Source organism: Apis dorsata, unplaced genomic scaffold, assembly GCF_000469605.1.
Source record: "Apis dorsata unplaced genomic scaffold, Apis dorsata 1.3 scaffold_285, whole genome shotgun sequence".
In the NCBI taxonomy this organism is placed as follows: Eukaryota; Metazoa; Arthropoda; class Insecta; order Hymenoptera; family Apidae; genus Apis; species Apis dorsata.
The window spans coordinates 253309-260906 of record NW_006263560.1 but is presented as its reverse complement, the minus strand read 5'-3'; the positions used below and the strand labels follow the sequence as shown (position 1 = coordinate 260906).

The 7598-nt window shown below is 34.2% G+C and overlaps 1 protein-coding gene across 1 annotated transcript in view; it reads left to right on the top strand.

Annotated features, from left to right (window-relative positions):
- Positions 1–240: 240 nt before the first annotated feature.
- LOC102679586 overlaps positions 241–7598 on the top strand; it is a 71557-nt gene continuing 64199 nt past the window's right edge. The window contains exon 1 of the mRNA XM_031511052.1: positions 241–504. The gene's annotated coding sequence lies outside the window, so the exon portion shown is untranslated. The remainder of the gene's footprint in view (positions 505–7598) is intronic.

Genomic DNA, 7598 nt, shown 5'->3' with positions numbered 1-7598 from the left:
GAGTTAAAAGTGAAACGACTCGTCCAAAGCCAATCCTCTGACCCTGCAACCGACCGAGAACTTTCGTCGATTGTCTCTCCAAAGATCTGCCGGTCGCGTGATTCATCGAGGTCACCGGTTGAGCGGGTCAGGGCCGCGAGTTGTGTGGCTTCAGGTCGGTGCAACCTGGATTTCTGCACGATTTAACGCGGTCGCTGTCTTCTTTTAGTTTTGCACAACCGCGCAGCCATTCTTGCAGCCATTATCTGTGCAACATCGGGACGATAAAATTCTATTCTTGCACCGATAAGAGGCACGCGGATTCTGCTGATTAATCGCGCGTCGACCGATTTTAGCCTCGTTTCTCTTGAGTGGATCGAGTGAAGTGTCCATCGAGCTTCTTAAACCTGAAAAGTGCGAAACACTTTCCCATTCTTCCGATGGGAAGTGGACTGTGAAGTGATTTGGTGGAATTGGTGGAAGAAGTGGTGAACGAAGAGTTGGGATCAGGGAAATTGGACAGTGGTGAGTATTTAAATTTGGATAAATTTTTAGGGATTTTTTTAGGATGATGGAGGTTAAGGTTATTGGAAGAATGAGATAAGAATTTTTATAAATTTATGAAGTAGAATTGGTAGACGATGGTGAAAGTGGAGAAAAGTTGAGATCAGGGAAAGTGAAGAGAATTGGTAAATAGGGTATTGATGATTTTTAGGGTAGTGGAAAAATTTAGATTGATATGATATAAATGAAAATATTGTGTGATATAGCAAATTTTAAGGTAAATAGTATTTGTTAAGTAAAGAAAAAAATTTGTAAAAAAATATTGGTTGAGAAATTATTTTCCAAGTTACAAACAATTATTTGTTTAAACGTGAGTGATTTACCGACTTAATGAGTAATTCTTTGATAAAGAGGTGTCAAGTATGATGTGTAAAAAATGAAGGATATGAAAACTTTTTGCAAGTAACAAAAAGAAATGATAAATGATATTTTTTGTTTTTACGTATTTGCTTTAATCGAAACAAAAAATTGTTTAACTTTGAAGATATTGAAGTTAAAAATCTAGATTATTATAATAGTTACGATATTCTTCGATCAGTTTTATTTTATATATTTCTCTAAGAGATAATAGTTTCTTCTTATTTATATTATAATTCTTCTACATAATTTTATAGCAGAATATTCAGTAGCAAGTTTAAAATGGCTGTTAAGTTAATAAAATTACCTTGTTCAATCATCTAAATTCTTTTGCTTATTTTCATGGTTGGGATTCAGTTATAATAATAATGGGATTTTATATAACATATGCTTATTCCAAATAATTTCTATATAATTCTATGCTCTTTTCTCGATAGTTAAGTAATTTCGTTATTCTCTGTCCATATTTCTGAAAGCTACTTATCAAAAATTATTATAGAAAATTATTATTCATAAAAGTTATTAGATTTAAGAATTCTTTAAATTTAAATTAAAAAGGAAGGTATACTCCTTCCGTTGCTGTAAAGAATCGCGTATTTTTTTATAACTATTTATCGAATCTATTTTAATATCTATCATATCATAAAAGACAAAAATATGATAGTTACATTTAAAAAATTTAAAGGGACTATGAAAAAGAATTATTTTTATTATAATATATAATTAAAATTATTATATATTATTATACGTCATACCATCTCGTTAAAAAATAATCGAAAAATCTTAGATATTATAAATAATTATTATACATTTTCCAATTATTATTTAAAAAAAAAAAAGCTTTCTTTACGATACTTACATTTTTAAACTTTATATTTCTCTTCGAATGGATCGTCGTAACTAATAGCTTCGAAAAGAATCGTTTTAAGAATTATATCTTTCTTTTGGCGTTTTTTATCTATGCACAATGAATGATCGACGATTAAAAGAGGTTAATAAGCATCGATCGAGATACAATACGATACTCTGAAGAGTATCGTGGTCGATCGTTCGATAGTGGCGCCATTCCGGCGAAACGAAAACGAAGAAAGGAAGGAATAATCATCGTCGTAGCAAGAATATACGAGATTATCGGTATCCTTGCAAAAATAAGAAACCTCTTGTCGTTGATTGACTGTTCGGGCGTGCCGGGATTCGACCTGTTCGAAGATTAACTCGGCAATTAAGCGATACTCGTGCTTCTTTATTTTCCGTGGTTCGATCGTGTCTTCGATTAATAATCAGGGGAGTGGTGCGAGAATGCGTCCATTTTTACGTACGAGTGTTGACCTCGATTGCGGGGATCGTGGTCTGGATCGTTTTTCAGGTGGAGAGATATCGTGAATGGTTTGTGGTTACCTCGAAAGTGCGCTAGAAGAATCGAACGTGTACACTGTCGCTCAAAAGTATTTGGATCTTGGATTCTCAATGAGCGATAATTTTTTTATTGAAATTATTTTTTTTAGTTTAACAATTGCTTTTTATATTGCTGCCCTTAATTTATTTCCATCTTTCGTTTCTGAAAAAATTGGAAATAATATTTATAGTAATATCACATTTTCAATTTTATAAAGTTGCGAAACGGTATCAAATTTGATTGCCATTTTGATTAGAGAAAACGCCCGCGAAATTCAAATTTTTCAGAAATACGATTACCTCTATTCCCAAGTTTTTTAAAGCCAAATTTTCCTGCAAATTTTAAATGAACATTAAAATTATTATAGACGCGTGAAATCTCGCCATTTCAATAGAGAAAAACCCGCGAAATTCAAATTTCTTTCCAAGAACACTACTCTTCATTTCATTCTCAGATTTTCTACACGAATTTCTCAACAAAAACTATCCTTCACTTTCATTTCCAGCCTCTCCACTCTTCAAATTACTTTTTAAATCACTTAAAGGAATCCTTTCCTCTCATAAACGACAGTAGACAGTAAGGAAACCGAGTGCAGCGCAACTCGCCTCACGAGTAAGGTTTTACACAGCTCAACTGATGGATGAGCGTTGATTGCCCGGCTGAAGCTTATTAACTTCTTCCCGCAACTTCGTTAGAACGGTATCCCCGCAATTAAGTTTCTCGAAGGCGAGAAAATCTGCGACTCTTATCGCGCCAGAATTTTTCTTCTTTTCACTCTTCTTCCGACCATTTCTTGCTCCACCCTTGAAATGGAAAAATAAGAAAAAGAAAAAGAAGAAGAAGAAGAAGAAAAAGAAGAAGTAAGAAGAAGAAGAAGAAGAAGAAGAAGAAGAAGAAGAAGATGTCCAGAGACTCGGTTCCGCTCTTTCTTGAGAAACGATCGTGGTGATTTGTGGCGCTCCCCGAGATATATCTCGCTGGTTGCGCGTCACTTTGCTTTTTCTTCTTGGATTCGAAGGAAGATGCGGAACGTCCAGGAACGCGAGTCGAGTCGTATAGCAAGTTGAATAGACGTTCGCGGACTTTTTGTCGAGGTTCAACCGTGTGCCGAGATCATACGTCTTTCTTCATCTTTGTATACACGGTATGGTGAATATGAGCCGCTCTTGTTTTTAAAAATTATGATAATGATCCTGAAATATGTTGTATAAGGTGTAGTGGATATAGTGGTGATTCGAGGAAGGAATTTAATCGTGTCTCATGATTTTTTACCTCTCTTTTTTTATTTCTCTATATACTCGTAGATTTCTTAATTAGATGTTTTAATCAGAGAAGTTTGATTATGAAGAATCAGCAAACCGCAATTTGAACAAAAATTTACAGAGTGCATATAAAAAAAAAATCAAAGAATCTCATTACGATCTCTAATTATTATCGATCAAAATTTAAATTTACACGAACATCCTCGATCCATCATCCTCATCCGTCGCTATCAAATTTTCACAGAAAAAAGACGATTGCGAAAGTTGGAGCGTATTATTATAAAATAGAAATTCGAGTCTGATTCAATAGTGAATAATGGAACACGCTCGAAAGAAGTTTCACGACTTTCCTCGATAATGATTGTGGGCAAGATTTCACCCTCGGATTACGAAACTAGTCAAATCATTGTCGCTTTAGACGGTAAAACGTTTCGATCGTTAAAGAGTCAGCCGGATTGTCGGCGTAATGCCACGGTCATAAAACGCGAACTTTCGCGTTCACTTGTTCCTTTCGCACGCATCTGCCGTAGAGAGCAACGCGGAAACGTTTTGCTCTCCTTTGAAAAGTTTCAGCTCATACTTACTTAGGCTCGGCTCGACCGGAGAAATCTCTGGCTACTCGTCAACTCGGCATTATTTATTTCGTGACCTTTTGCGGCAGGATTGCATTTTTCTTTGGACCTTAAAAAAAAAAAGAAATGAAGAAATTCCTTCATAATATTATCTTGTAAAAAAAGACGAACAAATAATAATCCTATTTAAAAAAATTTAGATAAATATATAAGATCCTTATGAGATCTAATCGTCAAAATATACCGGAGAAATTNTCTGGCTACTCGTCAACTCGGCATTATTTATTTCGTGACCTTTTGCGGCAGGATTGCATTTTTCTTTGGACCTTAAAAAAAAAAAGAAATGAAGAAATTCCTTCATAATATTATCTTGTAAAAAAAGAAGAAATAATAATAATACTATTTAAAAAAATTTAGATAAATATATAAGATCCTTATGAGATCTAATCGTCAAAATATACCGGAGAAATTTCTGGCTACTCGTCAACTCGGCATTATTTATTTCGTGACCTTTTGCGGCAGGATTGCATTTTTCTTTGGACCTTAAAAAAAAAAAGAAATGAAGAAATTCCTTCATAATATTATCTTGTAAAAAAAGAAGAAATAATAATAATACTATTTAAAAAAATTTAGATAAATATATAAGATCCTTATGAGATCTAATCGTCAAAATATAAATTTATAATATTATTCGTTATATCCTTGGATTAAAGGGAAGCTTTAAACGTACATACATCAGATACGTGCCACTATTCTTCAAGTTATGGTGTACGGGTCATCATTCATCCTAATCGTTCCTACATATATCTAATGTCAAATATGAATCTAATATTACGAATAATGCAATTTAACGGTACCTTGTGACGTTACCGTTTCACTTTTGCCTATGCCTTCTTCACTTTTCTCCCCATTTATGTCCGTTCGCTGAATATTCAACCGGCGATCTCAACCGGCCAATTAGCATGAATCCTCCGCAGAAATGATCGAAACGGGTCTCGAAACGAAATCACGTTTCACCTTTCTCGTCTTCCCTGTTTATTCCGGTCGACGTTTCGCTAAGCGATTCCCTTCTCCCGTGAATAGATTGATTTATCGGCGTCTCGTTATGCAAATATCTATTCTTGTCTCCGTCTTGCTTCTCTCCTTTTTTCCTCCCTCCTTTCTTCCTTTTTAGTTAGTCTTTCTCTCCCTCTGGAAAAAAAGAGGAGATGAAGTGCACACGAGGTGATTTTTTTCTTTCTTTTTTTTTTTTTTTTTTTTTTTACGATTCTGCACGCGGCAATTTCGAAATCGAGCCGATTCCTTATACGAATGTAGGACACGTCGATCCTGGACGAAAGATCTGGATCTTAATTTTTATTTAACTTCTAACCTTTTTAAAAGTAATGTAAAATTTTCGGATGAATTTTTTTCATTGAACTTTAATCCTCGAGAAATTAATCAATCATTTTCTTCTTCTAAGATATCGAATGATATTTCAATCATTTATTTGTTGTATTTGTTATTTGTATGTTGCGAGTAGTTTTTAAAGAAGAAAATATTCGTGAAAGCGTGAAATAGATAATTCTTGGAAAATTGTCAATTCGTGTCAGTTAAACGTTCGCAAGAAATTTAATTTGTCTCATCACTTTCCATCACGTAGTTACTTGTACACGTATACTTGTAAAACAGTTTCAAGTGCGCCACTATACCATACAATTTCGCAAACTTTGCGTATCTATTTAAATTTGGGACACGATTGATCAATATCAATGTGGGCGAGCAATAGAGGCAACGAACGATATTCGTCTTTCTTTCGAAACTTATTTCGTATTTAAAATGTATAATTAGACGTCTGAAATATACGTAAGTCTGATTATCACATCAGAAATTAATATATGATAATCGATATGATCGATATTTTCATTCAAAATGTTAATTTATCTTCAAAAAATAATTACTCATAATACATATTCAAAGTTCATTTTTACCATTTATTATTGAAAATCATTAATGCAATTACTCTTTATAATACTTAATAATAAAAAAATAATATTATAATATGCGATACATCAAAGTGAAAGAAAAAAAAAAATATTTCATAAGAAACACGTTTACTTCGAATTTTACAATGTTAATTTTTCTAAAAATAAAAAAAAATTACATCGATCTCAAATTTTTATCGAACCACTCACATTTCTCTGTTCGTCAAATATTTAATCAAAATCACATCCAACATTCCACCCAATCAGCAATAAATTCACGCACGCTGTTCCCTTAAAATATACGATTTCAAATCTATATGTTCGATGCGCGTCGTCGACTCCGCTTCTTTTTCCCCTCTCCCCACCTCTTATTCAGATGTAAATGGATCGTGGTCGCGGCTCATGGCGAACTCGTGGTGAACCTTGATCGAAAGAGCGGAAGCGTCGTCGAATTCCGAGGGTACGCCAAGCGAATTTGCATCCTGCACTTGCACGACCGATCCCGAGGGAATCCAGCACCGTTACAGACCGTGCGAACCAGCGATAAAGATAAAGTCTCGCTTGCCACCTGGAGACCCCGAGTAAATCAACGCTGCTCGCTTCCACGATCTCTTTTTTCCTCCCTTCATTCGATTTAAATACCGTATAAAGAGAGGGAAAGATGATTTCATCTGTTGCGGATGCGTGGCGTCTATTATAATGATTTATTGTTTCGAAAATAGAGAATCATCCCTTGTATAATTTATATTATTATTAATAAAATAATTTAATTAAGAGTGGGAATTATATTCGAATTAATACAATATAACGAAAAGGAAAAGTATGTATATTTTTAGAAGAATTAGAAGTTTTAGATATTTTTATTTGCATTTTTTTTTTTTAGGTTAGATTTAAATTTTTCCTTTTTCACTCGAAGCCCTGAGCGTATTTTTAGTTATACAGAAAAACGGTGATTGGATTAACACGCGTTTCCTTTCGCGATCTTTGCCGTTCATTATATCATACGACCGTCTCTTCCCGGTTCTAACATTGTAATCGCAAAAAGTTGCATAATCATCGATAAATCAGCATCTATTACGTCTGCTCCGTCTCTGGTTTCTTTAAGTGTAGGCAATAATTAACAAGTGAGCATGAGAAAAGCGAGAAATTTAGTGTTTTTCCTCTGGTGCCCATTCAGCCCGAGCCTGATGAATAATTGATGGACTTTATGAATACGTAAGGCAGTTACATTGTAAAGCCAAGTTGGTTCAGAATTATTACACCCTCTTTCACCCACGCGTGTGTATACACTATACAATAATAACGCGGTTGATTGCAGTAATATTTGCACACGATATCCTGCGAACGTTGTTTAAACAAAACTGAATCGACAACCGTAAAATTGTCGGTTTAATTTATGACAGTACTCACTATTAGTTAGATCTAATTGTTTTAACATGGATCCGCATGTTACGTATACCCTACTATAATCGTGGAATTGTTCGAGATGAAATCGAGAGGAAAC